This window comes from Anticarsia gemmatalis, chromosome 3 (assembly GCF_050436995.1).
Source record: "Anticarsia gemmatalis isolate Benzon Research Colony breed Stoneville strain chromosome 3, ilAntGemm2 primary, whole genome shotgun sequence".
Taxonomy (NCBI): Eukaryota; Metazoa; Arthropoda; class Insecta; order Lepidoptera; family Erebidae; genus Anticarsia; species Anticarsia gemmatalis.
This window is the reverse complement of record NC_134747.1, coordinates 12,076,122-12,099,540: the sequence shown is the minus strand read 5'-3', so window position 1 is coordinate 12,099,540 and position 23,419 is coordinate 12,076,122. Positions and strand designations below refer to the sequence as shown.

General features: G+C 33.6%; 1 protein-coding gene across 5 annotated transcripts in view; it reads left to right on the top strand.

The window, feature by feature from the left end:
* The window catches only part of spir (spire type actin nucleation factor), a 224,094-nt gene that overhangs the window by 157,085 nt on the left and 43,590 nt on the right, over positions 1–23,419 (top strand). The window lies entirely within an intron of this gene.

The window sequence follows — 23,419 nt, the reverse complement described above, 5'->3', positions numbered from 1 at the left end:
ATATTTTCATAAGGCGATAGACACAGTGCGTTTGCTGTTATAACACGAGGATTTCTTTTCACTCGATGTTATAACTGAAATAGCTAAATTCATTGTTATTTGATGAAACTGTTAAAATAATAATAAATATAGATAGCTACTAAGGTTTACGAGAAAGATAAAGTAGTAGGTAAGTAGTAGGTCACCTCAAAACCCATCTCGCTAACTGCCACTTCATATAGGTACTCGAGCCATTAATTGAGTTCCTACTAAACAATAACGGGTCTAAGTATAGTTTATTTTCCTTTCACGCCATTGCGTCACCTACTAACACTAGCTATGAGTATAAGATGAACGCTCTAGTTTCGTAACGCATCAACACACAATACTGATTACATGTTTTACGACTTAGATACCAGCTTGTTGATGTTTTGTTGATAGAAAATACATTATAGGAAGCTGACTTCTAAATTTTATATTATCTACTCGAAGATAAAGCACACAAAAAATCTTATTTAGAATGTTCTATTCATTAAGGGCTCTAAATCACAGAAGGGATTGATTTTGGACAGTAGAAAACAGCTTTGCATTCGTTTCATTTAGTCTACGTAAAGTAGAGAACTTAGCCTTTTAAATATTCATTGCTGTTAACCATTCACACGTGAAGTCAACTTATGTTAAATTTGACAGAGTATTTCTCAGAAAATCACTGCCGTAAAAGATTTCCAATAGTCCACTCAAGCATTATTTCTTCTCCGAAATAAATCTCAACAGAATATTAACGAGAAATGATTTAATGCAACTGAAGTAGCTGGAACAACACACAAGTCCAATCTACACATCTCTTCCGTAAAAAAAAATGTTGTGGTCATGATTATTTATCGTAGAAACTACCGATCATTTTATTATTTAGTTACTACCAATAACTAAAACTTATTATAGGAATGGACTTCCGAAACTGACAATCTCTACAGCGATATTGTTGCATATTTAGTAGATAGCTATATGCTCCAAAAATACAACTTTTAAAAACATCGTAATATCATGCACATATCGACGTATGAATGCATAATGTCGGACCCTATTATGTGAAAATGATTGATGGTTTTATGATGACGCTGATGTGAATGGCGAGGTCAATGTTTGCGAGTAGCATGTTATTTGTATGTAATAAGGTGCTATTTACTATTAAGAAAGAGATCTGATAGAACTCGTATATCTACACGGGATCTTGCTAAAACGGAAAAGGAGCAAATATGCTTTCGATGTAACCTCTAAACCTCAATTATAGTCAATTCATCAGATTAAATCTTATGTTCTTTGAATGGATCAAAGTTATTTCTGATTAATTAATTCGAAACTGAGTGCTTCCTATTAAATAAATAAAAAAAAAATGTTATACACGCTACTTGACAACTGTTCAATGATGATGATGATGATCTATCCGAATATTTTCGGCTATGGCGACCACATCACACTATTCAATACTAGGTATATGAATTTAATTGAGTACCAACTTATTCTAATCTATCCTTATAAGCAACCACATAATCTAATCTACTAAGTAATTCAACATTGAAATTCCTTATTTGTTACGGTTACAATGGGGGTTTACCAAGCTCTACATATGAACCTGAACAACCTTTTTTGTTAAACTGTTTCAACATAACACAAGCCTATTAACTTGTTGTCATAACTTTACATAAAGAATATAACGAACAAATGTCTGTAACCGTATGATCTAATGCAGTAAGTGAACCTGTTTTGAATATGTATTATCTATACTAATATTATAAAGCTGAAGAGTTTGTTTGTTTGTTTGTTTGTTTGTTTGTTTGTTTGAACGCGCTAATCTCAGGAACTACTGGTCTGATTTGAAAAATTATTTCACTGTTAGATAGCCCATTTATCGAGGAAGGCTATAGGCTATATATCATCACGCTACGACCAATAGGAGCAGAGTACTAGAGAAAAATGTTACAAAAACGGGGATAATTATGATTCTCTTATGTGACGCAAGCGAAGTTGCGCGGGTCAGCTAGTGTTTTATATACTGCTACTCACAAGTTACGTGAATTGTATTAGCGTACGCCCACGTCTACACCCTCGCCTAACCGAATTTTAATAAGGAGAATACCAATTTCGTATTATACCTACTACATATTTTTTTAATTGCATATGTTTGTTTATCTTAGTTAAATAATGCGAAATATTTACTAATAAGGATAAACCATTTTTAGATTCCTATTTGTGTTTCATATTGGTCTTGTTAAGGATAGTGTGATGTCGTATTTGAATAGCTAAAAATAAGACTCTTACGCAAATATTAGGTAATTGAAACCATAACTTCTTAATTTCCCTTAGCTATTTTAAGGTGAACTAAATACACCCACGACACCCACTCGTCGTGTTACACATATTCGTTATTTCAATTACTTATAGGCCAAATGCTTAATGAGTAGGCCGAGGATACTAGTGGAGGAGTTTGAGAAAGATCTTTGCGGCTTTGCCCAACATTGGCACTGCACAGGTTAAAAAAGGAGATATAGGCCCTTTCTTATTAACAAAAAAACGTAAACGTGATTTTTCGACCGATTTTTTTTTTGCACCCACCGATTGTACCCTTTTACTGAACTACTTTTCCTTTACTTAAGAATTTGCACGAATGTAATTATTAATAAGTATTCTGTTAAAACATTAATAGTTCTGGCTCATTGCTGGCCAGATATTTAAGCTGTATACAGTACTGAGGTCCATAAAGTACAGTCTCTCATAACACGACTTGTAATTCGTTGTCGCATTTACTTTATTCCTTTCTGATTAATAATTAAAGTACGTAATTATGTTAATGAGAGAAATAACAGAGAGTGCTTGGCTTGACGCCGGAGGAAAGTGAATGAAAGTAAAAACTCCCTGTTATGTACTAAATGTATGGCAACTTGTATGAATATGGAAGGGCGAAGGATTGCGTTATATGTACTTAATTAGTACTTTGTATACTATGTAACTGTCTTCATATATTTCAAAGGCAATCTACAAGTTGCTGTTATGTTTCTTTTGAAAATAAAGAGCCGCTGATATCAAGTCGTCGACATGTTGGGGTCAGCGACTTTCGTGTGTAGACTCCTTTTAAATATGATTAGTTTAGCTGTATACGCAAATCACATCGGTGATTGCTTGTTAAAGTTAGTTTAGGCGCGTAGTACTCGTTACTGGTGGTCCTGTATGACAAGATATATGGATGCGAATGAAGCAAGGGAATTTTGTAGGGATCGTAGCAAGCGGCGTTCTTTGGACTCTACCTACCAATTGGGAAAAGGCGTAATTTTATGTATGTATGGCTTAGTTGACAAAGCAAATGAGATGATGTTTTTTTTTTGTATTGTGTGCTACAAGTGATGATATACATTCGTTATAGTGAATGTGATTGAAATAGTAAACATTACGCGAGCATATTGTAAAATAAAAACAATCCTGCCCAGTCGGAAGTAGTGAGAAAGAATGGTAGTGAGAAAAGTGATCAATTATCTGCACCTGTAAGGATTTATTATAAATGCGTATATTAAATTTAATCACGCCTTTTTCCATAGTGGTTGGTAGAGACCAAAGAACCCACTTGCTGCGGCCTCTACAAACTTGTCTTGATTAATTTAGGTTATAAAGGACCAGCGGTAATGTGTACTACGCACCTTACCTTTTGCTGGACTTCACCTATATGATCAGGGTTTATTATATAAATGTGAATTTAATAGTAGAGTTGAAGCGACCTTGTTAGTACTTAGAAAACATAGGCATACTGTAAGCTGGCGATAACTCAGCAGATTCTCGACTACTTCAAAATCTGTGACAAATTTCTACGTCGCATTTTTAGTGCCAAAATCGTATTCGCTCAAACCACGAAAAGGGAAAATCTAATACAGCGAAACATTCCAACCCTACTTATTATTCCTATCATTCTTCAAGAATCACAAACCGAAAAACCGAATAACTTTTGCCTACAATTTTCTCAGCGTCACTTAACACTTCCAAGCAAGTTTGGTCCATAAAAATAAAACATCCACTGGCAAAAGAAAATCAACCTTATATATTTAAGTTATGGTAGGTTTTGGTTTAACACGTTGTGGCGCCTTTCCGTCTCCGTAAGACAATCCAGACGTCTAGGTCAGTGGGAACGAATATCGACCTGGATACTGTGTTGTGTAACAGAATACTCTTATATAAGTATACGCAGTATTTTATAGAACGAGAGAATACGCAGTAATCTTATTATTATTGGCGTTGAAGCCCGTTACTGTACTTGCAACGGCCAATTGAGTTTGCGTTTACAATGTTTGCTATAGATTAAATAGGTCGTTCTTTTTTAATGTTATATTATTATAGACTTTTTGGAACATTAATAAAATAAAAAGAAATAAGTTATTTTTTTAAATTTGAAGGCATTCTTATATTACTATGTGCCAGTGATCTTGTTAGAAGTTTGTGAAGTGAAGTGATTATGTAATTATTGAAAGATTTTTGTCAAATTGAATCGCAATAGTATTAGATAAATATGTGCGTCATTGTAAGCCATTCAAGTCTTTACAATAGCATTTAATGATAAAAACTATTATACCAATTGGACATTATTGAATTGTCATCAAACATTCGGTTAAATAACAGGCAGACGGCGAGTCTCAAACTTTTTATTTTATTTGCGTCTGTAATGGTCGTAATCTCTGCTTTTCTTATTTCTTTTCGTTTGCAATGGAGTATTGAAAATTAAAAGTGTGCTCAGACAAGAAATAAAATGAATGGAGTAGATATAAAACTCTTTGCTCTATTAGGCATTGGTTTTTTAACTTTATTTTGATGAAAAGGTAGTTAAAAGTGAAGTGTTATTTTTATTTTGATAAAAATGTTTTTTATGCCATAATAACTCACTTGCAGGCTGCAAACACTTTCAATGGTTTTCTACTGGCAGAGTTGTTGGATTATAAATATTAGCAAAACAGTTTCTAATTATTATTTACTTAACCATTTTATCTCATAACAACTTCCCAAGAAACAATAGAAAACAGCATTAGCAAATCAAACAAATAAAAGGTTTCAGTTAACAACGAAGGGAAAACCCGCAAGATTGAGAATCGCTTGCTTAAAGCAAGGCACACAACCTCCGTTTCTTAGCGCAGTCTGTGCCCGATTTTACAGACGCGCGGTCGTGTGTGGCCGGTTTTATTTAAAAGACATCAATTCAAAATATGGAATCATAGTTGATCGTTCTTTTTTTCATCCTCGTTTGAAATAGGAATAGGAAGGGCGATAATTGGATTTGAGTGTGCGGCTTCCGTCAACCCTTGCGAAAGGTACTCTACTTAACAGGATTTTATATAATATCAGTGCATTTTGTATACCAGTCTGTTAGGAAAACCAGTGGAGTGCAGTGTTGTTGTTCGTTAATTTGATAACGATTATTTGGTTCGGGAGTTGAGTGACTTTGCCAACTTTTGTTTGAAGTGATATCAAACTGAAGATGGGTGTGTGTATCACTAATACTTTGGCGATGGATATTACTCGTAAGTATTTTGAAAAGCATTTTAGGTAGAACTATTGCAAAAAAATAAATAATTATGCATGTGATCTTTTTATTTTATGTAACAGCTGTTTTAAGAATTCAAAAAGGTTATATTACAAATTTAAGTACCTACATGAAAGATTTTTCTTGGATACTTGCACGTTTACGGGTTTGATTACCAGTTATAAAGAGTCAATGCTATTTTTATTAAACAATTAAGTATGACTGTAATATTAATGTTTACAATTTCGCAAGAAAGAAAATCATACATCAGCCATAAACATTGTAAAAGTATGGCAAGCCAATATTGACCCAGTTGCAGAAAAAATGCGTCATCGAAAATCCTCATTCTTCAAGCTATTACATACATACATATTTCTCATACAACTCATACTTACTACTAAACCAGTTTAAATTGTTCACCTTTAATGGCGCTTGTTACCCCGCACTATTTCTTTAATGACGCGGCTCCGAGCTTGGCTAATTAATTTGAAGTATTTCATGGTCAAGGAGTTTCAATTAACTTGAAGATGGTACTGGCCGTAATAGTTACTTTTTTATTGCATTCTCTTAGTCTATGGTAGGAATTCTGTGAAAGAAATCTGCAGTATGTATAGTATGGCTTTTTAGTTAAGATTCAAAGGCATAAAGTGGACTTTAGTATCCGCTTGGTAAATGATAAATGACAAGTGCAATGTTTTCATGCCTTGTTTAAAGATGGGTGACCTTTTACAACTTATAATAGAGCTTGGTCGATATTTTACTAAGAGCTGTTGCTGTTTAAAAGAGCATATAATACAGATTCTGGTTTGCTGTTTTTAAGATAAGTCTACTGGCAGCTTAGCAGTGGACAGTAGAGTCTAGTAGGAAAAAATATATTAATAGAGAAAAGAAAGAAATAAATGACAGAATTTGTTTTAACGTAGAAAGTAGCAAACAAAACAAATCTTACTCATATCACAATAGTAATCATTGGCAATATATTTCTAAACAGATAAAGAAGGATTACGCCACCGCTTCCCAAGACTTAAAGCAATGCGAATGTTCCGCAACATCTACTCAGAGTTTAATGGAATGATATAAAACCATGAGAATCCTAATGTTACTACATCGTATTACTAGACTCCTTTGACATATGAAAGGGTTTTTGCTTACGTTCATTCATGAAGTACTAAAAGATAAGTCATCGTTGAGTAAACTTGCTGTGGTAAGATAAAGTGCGATTTAAAATTATTTTATAAGAATTCTTAAGTATTGTAAGGCTGTTGATACAACTGGTTTCAGAAGAATCACTTTGAAACTCAACTGGCTCCAGACTGTCTGTTCAATAATTTTGTTCAAAATATATTGTTAGGAGGGAAAGTTAGTCTTCTTGGATGTTAGTACTTGGTATTCTCTGGAAATAGTAATCTGTTTTTAAAATTTTGATCTTATTTGAAGGCCTTATCAAAAATGTCACAGGTTACACGTAAACTCTACAGTCAATAGCTAGGCAAAGAGTGACAGTAAGGCTTTTCGCTCGGACATTAGTGTAAAAAAATTAAAGAGTGATTCCCGGAAAGATAATCGTTATAGTGTACGTAGAAATAGTTTACGTGACTTTATAGAACATTTGTAAGAGATAACCTGACGTTTCAATGAACCACTCGAGCGTTATCGAGCCCCATCTTCATGTGAAGTAAAAATCTCTTCTTATCTTAGATACCCGTAATCTTTTGTTATGTGAGTTTGCGTAACTTGTTTTGTTACCAGTTCAAGTCACATTTTACGATATTTAGGAGAGTAATCTACTGTGTGAATTGTCAAGAGAGGCTTTATAGAAGTTGTATATTGCTTGGTGGCTTAAGAATGCCAGGACAACTGGTAGCGCGATTCCCTAGTTTTGCTTTTGTATCCGGTGTTATAGTCAAAGTTTTCTTGTAAAAATCTGTTTCTTTCGAATACTTTTAAGGCGGTATTAACAAAATATTATTTCTACATAACTGAAAGGTTTTTTTTGGCGCAAGTTGATGGTAGTGAGGACCCCTGTTTAACTGTTCAGTTCAACATTTGACAACCGAGACAGTCTTCGAGCGGCTTAGGTATACAAGCTTCATTTTTATTTCACTACTACCACTAATCAAATTAAGATTAAGATAAAATATGCAAAAAAATATATATTAGGAGATAAACATAAGATATTTTCACGTTGCTATCAGTATTATTATACTGGTAAACAAACATATTATTACGCTAAAAGACTACATCGTAAAAGCAGTGTGCGACTCATTGATATTTCTCATTTCCCTTGAGACAGCGTGGGTTTTATACCCTATGTTTAGAATACAGGGCGTATGTGTACTGCAGTCGTAAATAATATGTTGTATGTTTATATACATCTTGAATAGGTTTGTGTGATAGTAATAGTAGCCAAGACAGGCCAGTTAGTGTTGTAGTTTCGAATCTTCAATTGATCGAAATACTAGTTAATAAAGAAGTATGGATACCAACGTTCTGTTTAATCCACAATTTTCTCCAACTACCTGGCATTTTGAATTCATTTTTTGTATCTATGAATGTACATATTGTAAGCGAAGAGCCTTATGCCACACGCCTCTTTTTTTCTTTGGAGCTAAAAAATGAAAATTGTCCAGTAAAAAGCCGCTCCGTTGTTAATGCAGGAGTAATTCTTCGAAATTACAAGGAAAAGCCCTTTCACTATAAAGTCATCTTAAAACAATTTGCTTACCATTTCATTGTGAATTCAAAGTTTAATGATAAAGTGTTAGAAATCAACTAGTCTCGGATCATTACGTTCGAGTCTAATTCGGTTTCATCAGAAAAGCGAGAAGCAATCGTTTCGTCAAACTTTCCAGCCTGCTCTGTTTCACTTCAGCGTTGTTTTGCGGTCGTGTACCGCATTTTTCATTTATTTATATTGTGAAACCTATTAATAGTATAACTAGTAACCGGCTTATAGTTTCGTTTTGTAATGACTAAGATAAAAGACGATCACATAATACTATCCTTACATAATACATCACATCACATAATACCAGCCTATTGTTTCGATTTACAATTACCGTGTATAATAAAAGACGATCGCAGAATTAAAAAGTACAGATTTTAGTAAGCCCAGAACGAATCCTTGTTGTGTTGCAATCCGCGAAAGAATTTGCAAATAAATACAAACAACGGACTCAAAGTATCTAATATACAGGGTGTAAAAGACAGTCTACCGAAAACGAAAAAAAAATGATTCTAGACACGATTCTGGTGCTTATGGCGCTGAAAATTTTCATCGCTTTTTTCTTGATTTTTCCGAATTTTTATGCGTTTTTTTTTAATTTTTTTGGTATTATTTCGTTAATACTACACAATGCAACATGAATATGAAAAAAAATCCGCCATATTACTGTTTTTCACAAAAAACAGCAATGGATTAAAACAACGTATAAATTTGCTATCAGCTGTTCGGCCAACGACTCCGCGCCGGCGGCGGCCGCGACGGTCGACGTCACGCCGCGTACCTACGCGCGCCACACAGATACGATTACACACACAGCCGTCAGCCTCACACTCACTAGTATGCAGCGTTACTGAGTATTTGTTCCATGTTAAAAATGAAAATGACATAATTATCCCGCTCTCCGATAAAAAATACATTCATAAGATTTAAAATGTGTGATATCTTATTATTACACGTACAAATACATACAGAACGACAAAAAATCCTATTGATATTCTTTAGCGCTATAAAAATCTTTAATAAACAATTTAACATGTATTGTCGCTTTGTTCCATTTGTTCTTGCAAAATTTTATTCAATATTTACACGCTCATTCATACTTCATACAAGCGCGGTGCGACTCGAAAAGTAGATGTCCGTACTAACGCGTGACGCCGCGACCGCGCGTGGATGTTACATAGATGGGATACGGCAAAATGGATGCTAAGCAATTCTCCGGGGATTATGAATTATGATAAGTTAGTTTCTCTGATAAGAATATTAATGGATATTGATTGTTATCATTGTTATGTACCTACATTTTTATGGTTTAATTAAATAAACGTTTCGTGTTTATTTTATTTACTTTAATCTGATTTTATGTTATAAATATCAAAGTATTTTAAACTTACATCAATAATGTTTGTAATGTTATTTGGTATTTGAATAAAACTACAATGCAACGAGTAACAACTGTGACAAGTAAAAATAGTAATGCCACATCAATATTTTATTGAATCTAATCTCTCGCTGGGATCCTAACTCGTCGCTCGTCACCAAATCGGCGGCGCGCCCGCGGACGGCGGCGCGGAGGGAGCGGGTGGCGCGGGCGAGGGGCGACGCGAGTGAGCGGAGAGGCGCCCGCGCCGGCGGCTCTCTTTGATTAATAGTTCGAGCAATTCGCTCGCGGAAGACGGAAGCTCTTCACCGGTGTCGTTCGTTATGTCCTATTCGTCGTGTCGTGTGTGAACTGTTGTTTATTATTACTTGTTATTGTTCCGGTTTTGAGTTGTTAGTGTTTTTATTGTTATTATTTTTGTTGTTATTGTTTTCGAAGTGCAGTTGTGTTCGTAAATAGGAAGAAATGTTGATGTGTTATGTATGGTGAACCACGTGGAAGTGCACGGCGTGATCTGCACCTGTATGTCCGGATCCAAAGGTACTCAAACTCTCGCCATACACCAAGTAATTGCGTGTTGATAGACATTGATAACAATTTGTTTTAGCACTTTCTTATTATTGGTTACATTTTGCTATTATTGTTTGATTTCACGTAAGCCAAGTAGGTACCTAACCTACCTACTTACAATTTTACTATGAGCTATTGTAACATACGGGCCTACTTACGATACCATAAACGATACATAAGATTGTTATCTAATGATAGCGTTGCATACTAGTGAGCGCATAGACGTGGTGGTACGCGTACGTACCTACGACGCGTCGCGACATGTCGTCGCTCAGCGCGCCGCCGCCGCCAGAAATCTCGTAGGCATGCGCGGAGATACATCGCGTTGTTCACTATACATTGAACGCTCAAAAATGACTAACTCGGGAACCAATCATTTCCGAGAAATATCGTTGGAGTAAATTTCGCGCATACAGTGTCACAAACTTACCAGTAAAGTTTTCGGTTAGCTGTCATTTACACCCTGTATAATTACAAGTAGTAACTTAATGTTAGGATTTCACACATAAATACTTCGTTTGTCTATAAATCTAACCATATGCTTTGTTACTGTAAACCTATAATAAGTGGTGTTTAATTCATTAAGTTTTTAGGTGTCTACGTTTTACGACAATTTCCTGCGGTTTCCTAAATCGTAAGGTATTAAATTTTGGAGCGCGTTACAACGCAAAGCGTTAATGGCGTCGTAGATCATAATAATTGTGCTGTAAATTATAAACAGTAGTAAAAACTGTTTAATAACGACGTTTTTTATTAGTATAAATGTATAATTTTGTACCTGATACTTAGGTACCTGTTGTTGTACCTAATAAAATTAGCAAGGTAGGATAAATAGGTCTAATAATTATGGCTTTAGTGCGACTTCTGCATACTTATGCCATAGTTTTGTTTGATACAAACACATGAATAACGTAGCCTTGTAAGAAATTAATATTTTATTCACCCCTGACTGTCCCACTGCTGTGCAAGGTTTTCAGGTCGCAAGGAGAATTAGTAAGTTACTTTGTTTGTTTATTAGTAAGTTTTACAGGTAATGACTAAAGAGTGACCTTTGTATCTTTACACGAAAGTTTTATGTGACGTATTTCTGTTATAAATTAATAGAGTAACTCTATTAATATGAGACACGGTGAATTTTTCAAAAGAAAAACTTGCAAAATAACGAATTATTAAAAATATTATGAATCAACATCACTATAATTATATACTAAACAAAATTTACGTAATAAGAAATACAAATTTTGCAACAAAATTTTGGAATTCCAAGGAAGAAGGAAATATCTCTTAATTTTTGCAACCAGGGTTTTTTATATCACGTCTTCGAATGATCAATAACAAAAACTCTCACTTACGCCTTGGATCCCCTATAGATTTATAATTGATCACTTTAATTGGCCCGCTACTTGCGTGCAGCTGACAGAAAATTAATGGAAATTAATATCGTTAGATTTCCACTCTCCCAAAGAGAGTTTTCACTAAAACATGTTAAAGAAATCTCGTAGAAGAATGGACTTATCTTGAACGTTTTAAAAAATAATTTGTTATCGTGAAAATATGTATCATTAGTTGACCACATACATAATTGGCGAAGGTGTATGAAATACAAGCAAATTTCGCCATTAACAATAACTAATCGAACCTCAACAACTAAACCTCATGATCACCAGTCAATTACTCTACCGACCGCGCTAAAGAAGCAACCATAAGTTGACTAATAACTGCAAAAATAATAACATAACTAAACTTGAATTTAAAATCTAAAAATAACAATCCAGAAAGCAATGTAAATTCTTTTCTTTCGATATGGTTTTCATAGAGAAAGGAATATGAACACTTTTTTTCCACCGCGCGTGTGGCATCTTTCTTCACCATTAAGCAACTCATTCAACGAACCTACGTGACGACCACACGGCTAATCGCCGCGACTAATGCTCAACACGCAACAAAGATATTTTATTAAGTAATCGATTTTATATAATTTGTAATTGATCGCGTCCTGCCATTCACTTTGACCCGATAACTTTGAGGTTCTCGTTCTGTCGTGATTTGATACGATATGATTGAGCTATATGTATTTATGTTAGGTACTTGTTAGGTAAATATTGAAAAGCATTTTTAAGTATTTCAATAACATCTATTTTTAACTGAAGCCCTGGTACTTTTCTCTCTAGATCATGCTTATTAAAATCATGGCACGATTATTTCAGAATTGACCACTTTAGGTAAGTCTATAAACAGATTTGTGAATATTATCAGTGTCAATAACCTTTAACCGATTCGAATCTCCATACGCGACAGATTTTTTACAAATGCATCCATTTAACAAGCAGGTCACGTAAATTGATTGGAATTTAACAAAAGATAGATATGAGGAAACGGTTTCTTAGAAATTATGTAGCGTGCGTGCAGACGGACCTCACTCGCTGTAATTATTAAAATTACCCCTTGATGTTCTTCTGAATATATGTTTCATATTATACATTTTTATGATGACGGATATCACCTTCAGTTTCTGAGGAAAATGACAATACAATTGTATAATGATTACTATTAAGTACGCGATTTGCAACCGTGGGAAATTAAACCAGTAGCAATTAATTCACTTGACACTGGAATCTGAACTAGCCAAAGTTTGCGTCATTAAGTATCAAATTACGATTACATTACTGTAAAACCTTGTATACTACAGACCAAAGAAACCAGTTTTTCTAATGACTAATAAACACTGTGAATGTTCCACATCCTCAACTCTCGTACACATATCTAAACACCTCAATAACCTTGAAAGTAACCACACGAAGACCCAGCCTAATCAATTTCAAATTCAAACGAGGCCAATCGTCTCATTTTTTGCATATTCGTACCACATGCGAATATCTTGAACGTGGAACATCAGGTCGCGATCTTTTTTTGTTTCGCTTATTTTCGAACGTGGAATAGGGTCGTGGCCTTTCCCGCGTCTTCTTACGAAACTAGACGGACAGATATGCATTTTAACGGTGCAAGTGATAGATGGTGAACGTGAGCCACGATGGAAACAAGTCACGCGGGTTTTGCAACGTATGGATGCGCGAAGGACGTTTTTTATGGCGGCTGTTTTGTTGTTAATTATATTTCTGTCCGAGTTTCATGTTGCAGTATAAGCTGTCCGAGCCTCATTGTTTCAAATTCGTCTGCTTTTGAAAAATAGGCAAAGCTCTACACATTTCGAGGTGAAATTGCAAAATACGGATATTTTGACAGTTGCATTAACTGTCAATTAAGAATTCTTTTATTCCTTATTCAAATTTTTGTCTGCTGGCCTTGATGACGTCAGGTCTTCATTATTTTCGACCAGTTGTATAAATAATGAAATATTTTTATTTAAACATCTCTTTGAAGCCTTGGTTTTTCAGACTGTATGCGGAAAAAATAAATTAAGATAAGAAACTGGGCTACACGCTTGTTATTCTAGTGAAATAAAGTGCCTTAAGGCAAAAAAATATGCAAACTGAGTAGCAAACAGTATTTGGACTTATACGAGGCGGACAGATTTGTATCAGATCAGCCTTTATTTATCCAGATGTAGTTGAATCATTTGTATGTAAGAATCGTTCTTACTGTTTTAGTTGAATAAAAGTAAATATTTATATATGAATACGACGTTTTGAAATTATCTATTGTCTTGATTAAAGTGAGATAATTTACCACTAAAAACAATACGTTTTATACGTAGTACACAATAATATTTTTAAAAACATCTCTCTAATGTGTGACAGTAACAATCTATTGAATTACGTAACATTACAATTGAAATCCGTTGTTATTTGTATGTACGCATACAATGAAAATAATAACATATGTTCAGCTTACACACATACATACTTCATTCACTATACGAGTATAGTAATGAGTAGTTGATAACAGATATTGATTGGAACAATGACTTCTTTAGTTTTGTTACAATAGAGATCATAAAATACTGATAAACTACAAATTATAACACCCTGTTGTTAAGAAGTAATAAGAAAATCTACGAAAGTAATGAAGTATAAGAAATGTAATAATAAATATATACATGTATCTGCAATAGTCTACACTCAGAAAACCCACAGTTATTTCCTATGCTTATTAACTCATTTCAGTTTCAGTTATTAACGAACTCTAGCCCGTATGTTGCTTGACGTACAATTTTAACGATTTTGGCTTGCGTCGTTTCTCATACAACTGCTGTGTTTTCATTGCTCAAGAAGGTTGGCCAGTTTTGATTAAAATATTTAAGCATCACATAGCTTTTCTTAACCTTAAAATACATTTATTTATATGTATGCATAAACCTGCTGAAGTTAAAGTTGATTACCAAAAGTAGAAGCATTCAAATACGTATCTACTGATTTTACACGCTTCGAATGCTTCTTCCCCACACTTATCACTGAAAGATTAATGAACCTATACAAAAGATTTCCAAAGATCGTGGCTCTTTACAACTGGTGTATAATACCCTATTATATTATCAGGGCCGTTTCTGAGGTTAACTGAAAGCTTAAGCTCGGGTCAAGGAAAAATTGTTTGGAATTTTGCCAATTGAACGCGATCGAGAAGTCGCTTGCTCTTGCTAAAATATGAAGCAGTTTGCTTGTGTTGTTGCGCCAATTTATAGATGGCATTAGTTAGCTGCAGTGCCTTTTCGGTTGTAGGCGTTGATCGATTGAATATATTTATAAACGAGAGAGAAAAAGCAGTTCTTGTGTTTATTTCGTTTTGTTTACTGGATATCCTGTACGAAACATATTTTGCTCTGGACATATCACTGATCCACGGCTAAGCAAGTCTCCACTCGAAATGGGAGAGCTTGAGCTAAAATCATCAAAATACGAATTGTCGTAAAAACAAAAAGAATAGTGTAGAGAAATAAAAGAATAAAATATACTTTTGCAGATTCAATGAACTTACATAACATTTAACACCGCCGTATGATATAACCAATAATTTATCAAATTAGACACCAACTTCCTGATTCTAAATTAACCTCAAATAAAAATATTTTTTGTACAAATTATAAAATACCAAAGATCTTCTTTGTTCCTATGATTGACTTTCAACTCTTGTAATTTAAAGGTCTAAAGTTCTCAATTGTTTCCTGATTTGTTCCCTAGATGGTGTTAATTATACTTGAGTTTTATTTTAGTACCTTTTGAATTGAGTTCCTTGAGATGCTATTGACTTGAGAGAGAACTTAACTTACTTTTGTAATGGTGAAAAGGCTTACTACTTCACAATGATAGGGATAAAGGTACCGATTTAGACTTTATCTGTTTCTTTAATGTCCATTCTCAATCAAGTCTGTATAGGTATAAGAATATTATGCATCAGCTAATATTACTTAAAAACTAAACGTCATCAATACCTAGGAAATACTTGCTAGAAAGGACTGTGTTTAGAAGCCTAGAAAATGTCTTATCGACCCAAACCTCTCCAAACAAGGAGATGGTTCCAGTTTTTAATAGCCTTAACTGAAATAGGCCACTACTTCTTATCAATAGCCAAAACTCGCTATTAATATAGACATAATTTATGACGCAAAACTAATAAAATACCTCAATGAGAGTTTAATCTACAAGTGCATTTGATAAAGTTAATTAAATATATCGGCGATAACAAAACGTCATTCGGAATCAATTCGTAAGTAAATCTATTTTTTGTATATTTTTATCGAAAAAGAAAATTATTTTAGTATGTTTCAATAAATTGTTAAATGACAATATAATTCGATTCGTGATAGCAGCGTTAGAGCTATAATTCATCTCATGCTGAGATGAGTTTGTTGACCTCGTCGATTTAATATGGGGAGTGCTGCTGTAGAGTATCGATCTATTATGCCTGTAAATTGTATCTTAGAAGTTACTAGCACATTCAGAATTATAATTTATAATAAAACCTTTGAAATGCTCACTAAGTTCATTTCTTCTTTCTAGCTTTGTAAATCTTCCACTGCTTTTAGTAATCGAAAGATTGTGAAGATAAGCTCCAGAATGAAACTGACAACCATCTTTTTAGTAACCAAATGTGACGAAATTCTCACCTCGTTTTAACCAGCTTTTCGGAATTTCTTCCAAAGAATCAGTAGCCTCCTTAAATTCTACATCCACAAAGAACTACAGTAACAGTTTAACACCGTTACATCTCGTGGGGTTGCGTCATCAACTTTTGTTGTGACGCCGAGGTATTTTCCTCAATCAAAGTGTCCGGAATCTGATGATGCAAGATCGTTAAGTATTGATGCTGTTTTTGCAGCTTTTGTTTTTAATTTTTGTATTGTGTCTAGTTTGTATGATGCTACAAATGCCTTTTAACCCTTTGACAGCCACGGTCGGCTATACTCGACAAATCAGAACGTGCTCACAATGCTTTCATCGGCAAATGTCGACAAAAATATAGCGTCATGAGCAAGTTCTGATTTTGATAGAGCTCTCCAAGCTGCCAATAGCCAACGTGGTGAACTCGAGACCAAACCTGTCTCTAATTTCAGGAAGGAACCTTCCCCCGGCACTGGGACAGTAATGGTCCAGGGAATAGAATTCTCTTGGGTCATACCAGAAATGTAAAGTTAGGTAGTATTCAAAACTATTGTTTCTACTTATTTTGATGATATTTTAAAGCTGTAGATAGTTATTGATGTGTCATTAGTAATTTGGGATTCCCAACGAGAAAGTTCCAGTGAAGGGCTCATTTCCAAGTATACGTCATGTTGTTGTTTTTTAACGAAAGCCAAACAACTTTTGTTGTTCTTTTTAATTAACATACCATTTCGAACTTACCAAAACATTCTGAACAACTTCATAAGGCTTTCAAGTAATAAAAACTTAAGGGTCTTTTCGCAATTCGACTAACAACCTTCAGAACAAGAAGAGCATAAGTGACCTTAAACAGCATTCATTTAAGCTTTTCTTCTTCTAACGATTCGACCGTCTTCAGTTCAAAAAAAGCCTAAGTAACTTGTTGTTGCCTACATCTTATGCCTTTCTACTACTAAAGAGGTGATAGTATGTAACACGTGTCTTGTTTTACGTTACAGTACATGTACTATGTAATTAAGATATATGTGTTGTTGTGTTTAAGCCAAGTCTTTGACCTTTGTAATGAGGCTTAGCCGTGTAAAGGTAACCCTCTGGAGAGAGTACAATTACATTTTAGCGTAATAATTTAGTTGTTTTTATGTAAAGGGTTTAAGTTGAGGTGTTATACTTATCTTAGTTACCTTTTTGTGAGTTATTAGTATCATTGCATTGCATGAGAACTTAAAACTTTTGAAAAATACAAACAAATGCGATTTGCGTTTAATCTTCAAACAAAATTGCTGCAAAAAAGTATTGTTTCGGCGTGAGCTTAAAACTTTGCAACCTGCAGGCTATAAACTATTGGTATGTAGAAATAAATATAAAGAATAATTAATAGGCAATATAATAGATAACTGAGGATAAGTATAATATATTTGGCATTGAATCACAATCTCCAAATAATTTCGTGGTTTGGATTTACGTCTCAGTTGTGAGCCGTGAACAATCAACCACTTTTAAAATTATCTAATTACACACAATTTTCAACATCAACATATAATTATTACCTAAACATATAATTTTTAGGAAGCTGTTTGTTAGATAATATACAGTTACTAAGATTATAATTAAAGTCTCAGTTATCACGGTAGATCGCGTGTTTATAATGTTAATTATTTAATGAAAGACTTCAAAATTACGTGATTATGTGTTTTAGAACTTGGTTGTAATTCTGTGTTTTGTTTACATAAAGAGATAATACAGTAACTTATTGTTTGAAAAATATTCTATGTGTGTACATTAGGATCGGGAGCGATTAGTAAATGGAGGTACATACAATATTGTATAGCCTATAACCTTCCTCGATAAATGGGCTATCTAACACTGAAAGAATTTTTCAAATTGGACCATTAGTTCCTGAGATTAGCGCGTTCAAACAAACAAACTCTTCAGCTTTATAATATTAGTATATTAGTATTAGTATTAGTATAGGCCTATACTCAAAAGTGGTTGGAAACGGACTTATAAGATAAATAGATAGATAGATACATATAAACGCATGTAACAATCCACGGTAACAATAGTGCCACTCTTCTATTACAAACATCCAGACAAAAAATATTTTACATATCATATCTTCGTTAAACAGATTTTAAAACTTTTTACCGCTTCCACCCTAACCTTCGTGCCGAGGCTTGCAGGAAGACTTGGCGTAATGTAATTGCTTATATTATATGTCCTTATAAAAATAGCCATCAATACATACAAGGTAAAGCTTAACGGATTTTACAGCATGCCTTCGAAGTTCAATATCGAAATTCCACAACGAGATAATATTTTCGCCAGTTGTATAGGTATCATTTCATATAATATTTATTTAGGTATTATAACTTTTGTCAACAATTACATTATACTGTTACAGCGTATTTTTTTAGTAAATAAACCATTCACTGAATTACTATAATAAACTATATCCTTTGTTAAACATACTTATCTAATTCAATATTCAATTTATCATTATACTATTTATTCTACGTATACACTATACATATTAAACTTATTAAAAAATGAAGAACAATTACAACCAAATTGCATCACATTTTTTTGTAATGACTTAAAATTAACTTAATTAACGATTTCTAGTGTAGAAATTAACGGACTTACTGGATTAGAAATCAGTTGCTTAGTCCATCCTGATAACTTTAACAACTTGAACAATTTCAGTTAACGTGAACTAATTAAAACATTATTTTTTGTTGCGAAATTGGGCAAAGTAATTGAAAGTTCCCGGTAATACGCTCGCACACTTATAAAGCCGTGATCCTTTGAACAATAAGGTTTATGCTTTAATTTTTTTATCTTAATTCCTCCTGCATATTTATTGAATAATCGAACAAGGTGTAAAAAGACCCAAGATACCAAAATTTAATCTTAGTCCTTAAAATCTCTTGCGAGGTAAGTCCAGAGCACCTAACTTTAACAAACAGTCAAGCTAAGCTTCTCTCAACTTTGAAGAGTTCGTAACGTCTCGGATGCCTGTGTACATACAAGTTATTTAAACCAAGACATCATAATAATAATTTGAGTTTAATCAAAAAATGAACAAAGCATAATAATAAATCGTACCTATTTCTAATTATCATAATCTAGAAGCAATGCAAAACATTTCAGGAAGTAAAATCAAACGTCTGCAAACTTACAGACATACAAAAGCTCTGTTCACTAACTTAAAGTTAAATGCCATTGCCACACATTCCTACCTTATAACCATATACGTAAAGTATAAATCACATTAACAAATTAACGGTTATTGGTCAGCAAAATGCCAGCTGATTCGGACAAGGCTATCCACCGCTCTCGCGGAAGCGTTGAATGCTACAGTTTAATTACTCAGACTTGTTGTGAAAGGGCCAATTGCCATGTTGCAACCCTAAGAAATATATAGAAGCTATTGTTATCGTTGCTCATAACATTGTGTTGACTGAGCGAAACAAATGAGAATTGAATGGTGTTTTAATAGATTTTTGTCATTAATTTATTTTGAAGGTTGTTTAAAAATAATTACTGTCTTTGTGGTTTAACTTAAGTTCGACAATATGCTACTGAATGTTTTTTATTTCTGTCGGGATGCTCTCAAAAAACGGTAAAGTTAAGTTTGTATCAGGTGTTATGGTAATAGACAAGGATTACATGGGACCAACCATATATGTATAAACGAATCGTGATAAACAGCTGCCTACGCTTTTGGATATAACAGGCGCAATGCTTTAGAAAAAATATTAATTTATTCTGAAGGTCGTATTATATACATAACATTTTAATTTAGCAGACATATGCAATATGCAAATATTCTCTATTTTTGTTTAATTTGTGAAAGAACTCTGCTTTTATTTAAATAATTAAGATTTCTACATGATCTAAAATCGACATTGGTATTCTTTTTGCAATTTACTTTTCGAAATTAGTCTGACAACACACTTTGATTATAACATTTGAATGCAATGCAATAAAAATAAAATATTAATTGAAGATTGAATAAGTGCTCATATAATTTTTAAATGTTAACAAGTATGATTTCAAGTACGTTTTATAAATAAATTGCTATTATTAAACAGGTTTCAGCTTGCTTATAAAAAACTTACGATATTTTCTTGGTCATATGAAGTAGATATGCAACGTCAAATAGAATGCATAAAGATTCAAAAACCGTTTTAAACCTAACTCTATAATTATATTTATGGTATAGGATACGGTTAATTTTATGCAGTAAATAGTATTTAGCTGTTGCATTATCAAAATTCGGAGGGCTTTAATTGAAGCGTTGTGGACAAATAAATATACTTTGGCAAATATAATATTAGGAAGTATGGAAATCTTTAATGGATCACGCCGAAAAACGTGAGAAGTGCTCTTTACCCTAAGCCGTTTTTATAGTCCCGCGCCACTGAGTACCAATTAACTTTCCCCGTACGATCACAAAGAAAAAACCTATGCATACCACGTCTCAGTGATTACGAACATTACCCATTTCTTGTGTAATCCCATTCAGCCTCTCATCCGCATAGATAACCCGAGATGTTTCCCATAAAAACGCGATACTATTCACTACAGAACAATGCACTCGTCTCAAATATTTGCATAACCCCACTTATGTAAAAAAGCCATAATTTTCACATTAACACAACTTGTGAAATTAATGAACTATTTGTTTTTAGTTTTAATTAAGTCTACACTAATATTAAATGCCAACGTCTGTTTGTTACAATTTCACGTTTTACAGCAAAATTACTTAATCAATTTTGATGAAATTTAGCTTGATCATAGTAGAAGACTTGAGATCAAACTAGATATACCTACTTATGGTTCTTTTCATACGTCAACCCCTATGAAGCATAAGCAACGTCGTACTCGAATGGAGCCGCGCGGATAATTTATTTCGAGAATGTGTTTAACTATGCACAGCTCAATTTCGTTTTAAATAGTGTTATAGTTTGCGTCTCGCCTATTAAAAGTTGCTAAATTAAATGCATTTAATTATGAAAATTATTCAGCCGTCGGCTCTAAAACAACAATAATGTCAAGGCATTTTAAATTCGTATTTCTAATGGTACGAGAATATTTTGTGTGTAAATTCTTATATTTAAATATGATGTGTAAGTTTCTCGAAATTATTCTGCTGAGAAATAAATTTTGCGAATAATGTTTTCTTTCTTAATTTTATATGTAATTTGTTATGTATGTGCCGGTTCACATAATATACGTCTTTTTTGTTTCATATGGTTACATATTCTACGCGTAATGTAACAGTAGGAATATTGTTGTAATACTCTAACAATAGTAGCAAAGACAATATGAAATAAACAACTTTAACATATAAAAATAATTATCAGCGGTGAAGTATAACGTCATCGTGTTGAAATCTGGTCTACCGAAAGCCTTCTTGACTTGGTTTTTGATGGAAGGCAATGATACCAACCTGGTACTTAGCTAGTCAGCTGGACTCCGACCTAAGACCTAACCCAACTCGTAATGAATGGAGACACACATAAAATCGTGGAAACCCTTTCACATTTCAAGATCTACGCCCAGCTGTGTTAAATTCACTTTCTTTAAAAAATACACGTAACTCAGTTTCGTTTAAATAAAACTTTAACACGAGTACATTTACTCTCTAAAGGTCAAGTGTAGAAAGGAAACTAGATCTTCTCTCGTAATTGCAATAATATTTGCACAGTTAAGTTAAACGCAGTTGACCCTTGACACGGAAAGCAGATATCGTCGCAGTTATTTAGGCCAACGGGTTTTTAGTGACGTCAGCTTGTTTTCTTTCTTTTCTCCCTTTTTGGATTGTGGAAGGCCTTTTCTATTCTTTGTAGAGGTTTATGAAGACCAGTCGTAAGTTTAAAATGAACAACCTCCGTGGCGCAGTGGTTTAGGTCGCCACGCCGATACCACTGCAACGGGAGGTCGTGGGTTCGATTCCCACACGGGACAATTATTTGTGCGATCCACAAATAATTGTTTCGGGTCTGGTTGTGCTTTGTGTCCGTTGCTTGTATGTTTGTAAAAGTCCCCGCGACACAAGAGCAATTCTTAGTGCGGGAGTTGTCTTTTTAAATAAAGTTGTCTTTTTTAAATAAAGTAAAAAAAACAATATTATAGACTAATTTTTTTATGTCTTGTGAATACTCTTGGATCAAATAAGCAAAATAGATAGGGACACTATTTTGCTGTGTGCTGTGTTAAGTTTTACAAAATTTAAACATCGCATGTATCTACCTATCTTTATTCTGCAAATAGTCCATTTTTATAGATCCGTTAGCGTTTTTGGTAAGAAGTGCCTCTTTGCCAGCTTCCTTTTGTACAAACATATCATATTTATGAGAGTCATAATACCAACTTACTCATCATCTTTGGTATTCATTTACCGTTTATTTAATGCAAATTCATAATAACATATTATGTCTCAAGAAGAAACGTGTTAATCTTCTATTTCCTCTCGTTCACATACAAATTAATTTGATAATATATTCAATAACTAACTGTCAAATGCAACAAGACTATTATCAACCGGTTTCCGACCGCAGTCGATTATGATGTTCATTTGCATAAGTCTGGTTCTAACTCTTGTACTAAATACAACTGATTATGTGTTCTACTGATATTTGTTCTGAAAATTGTATCTGTTGCGAAATTTAAGGTAAATCCTTGGTACATTCTAGATATCAAATGAATAATGTTGGATTTTGTCTATGACTCTTTTTACACAGGAAGAAACATAATAACTTGATAATAAAAACGAGTTTCCATGATTTGAATTGATCCAGTATTTGAATTCTCACAACCTCTGCATTTTCGAGGTAGGTAGCGAAATTTGATCCATCTATTTGTAACTGTTCCCGTTGAATTGCAACTTAACAGGAGAGTTTCTTCACAATAGGTCATTGATTTTGAACCTCTAAAGACAGGAAAAGAAAATAAATTATTTTTTTATGGAAAATACCTAAGTTAGAATCACAATTTCCCGTTGCATTGCAACTTTACAGGTGATAATAACAACGAAAATATTTTTTGCGGCAATTTCTTTGCAGTAATTGATTTCGCACCCACAAAAGGTAGTGAAAAATCGAATTAAAAATGTTTCAAAGAGTTGTATCAACAATATTTTTTGTAGTCAA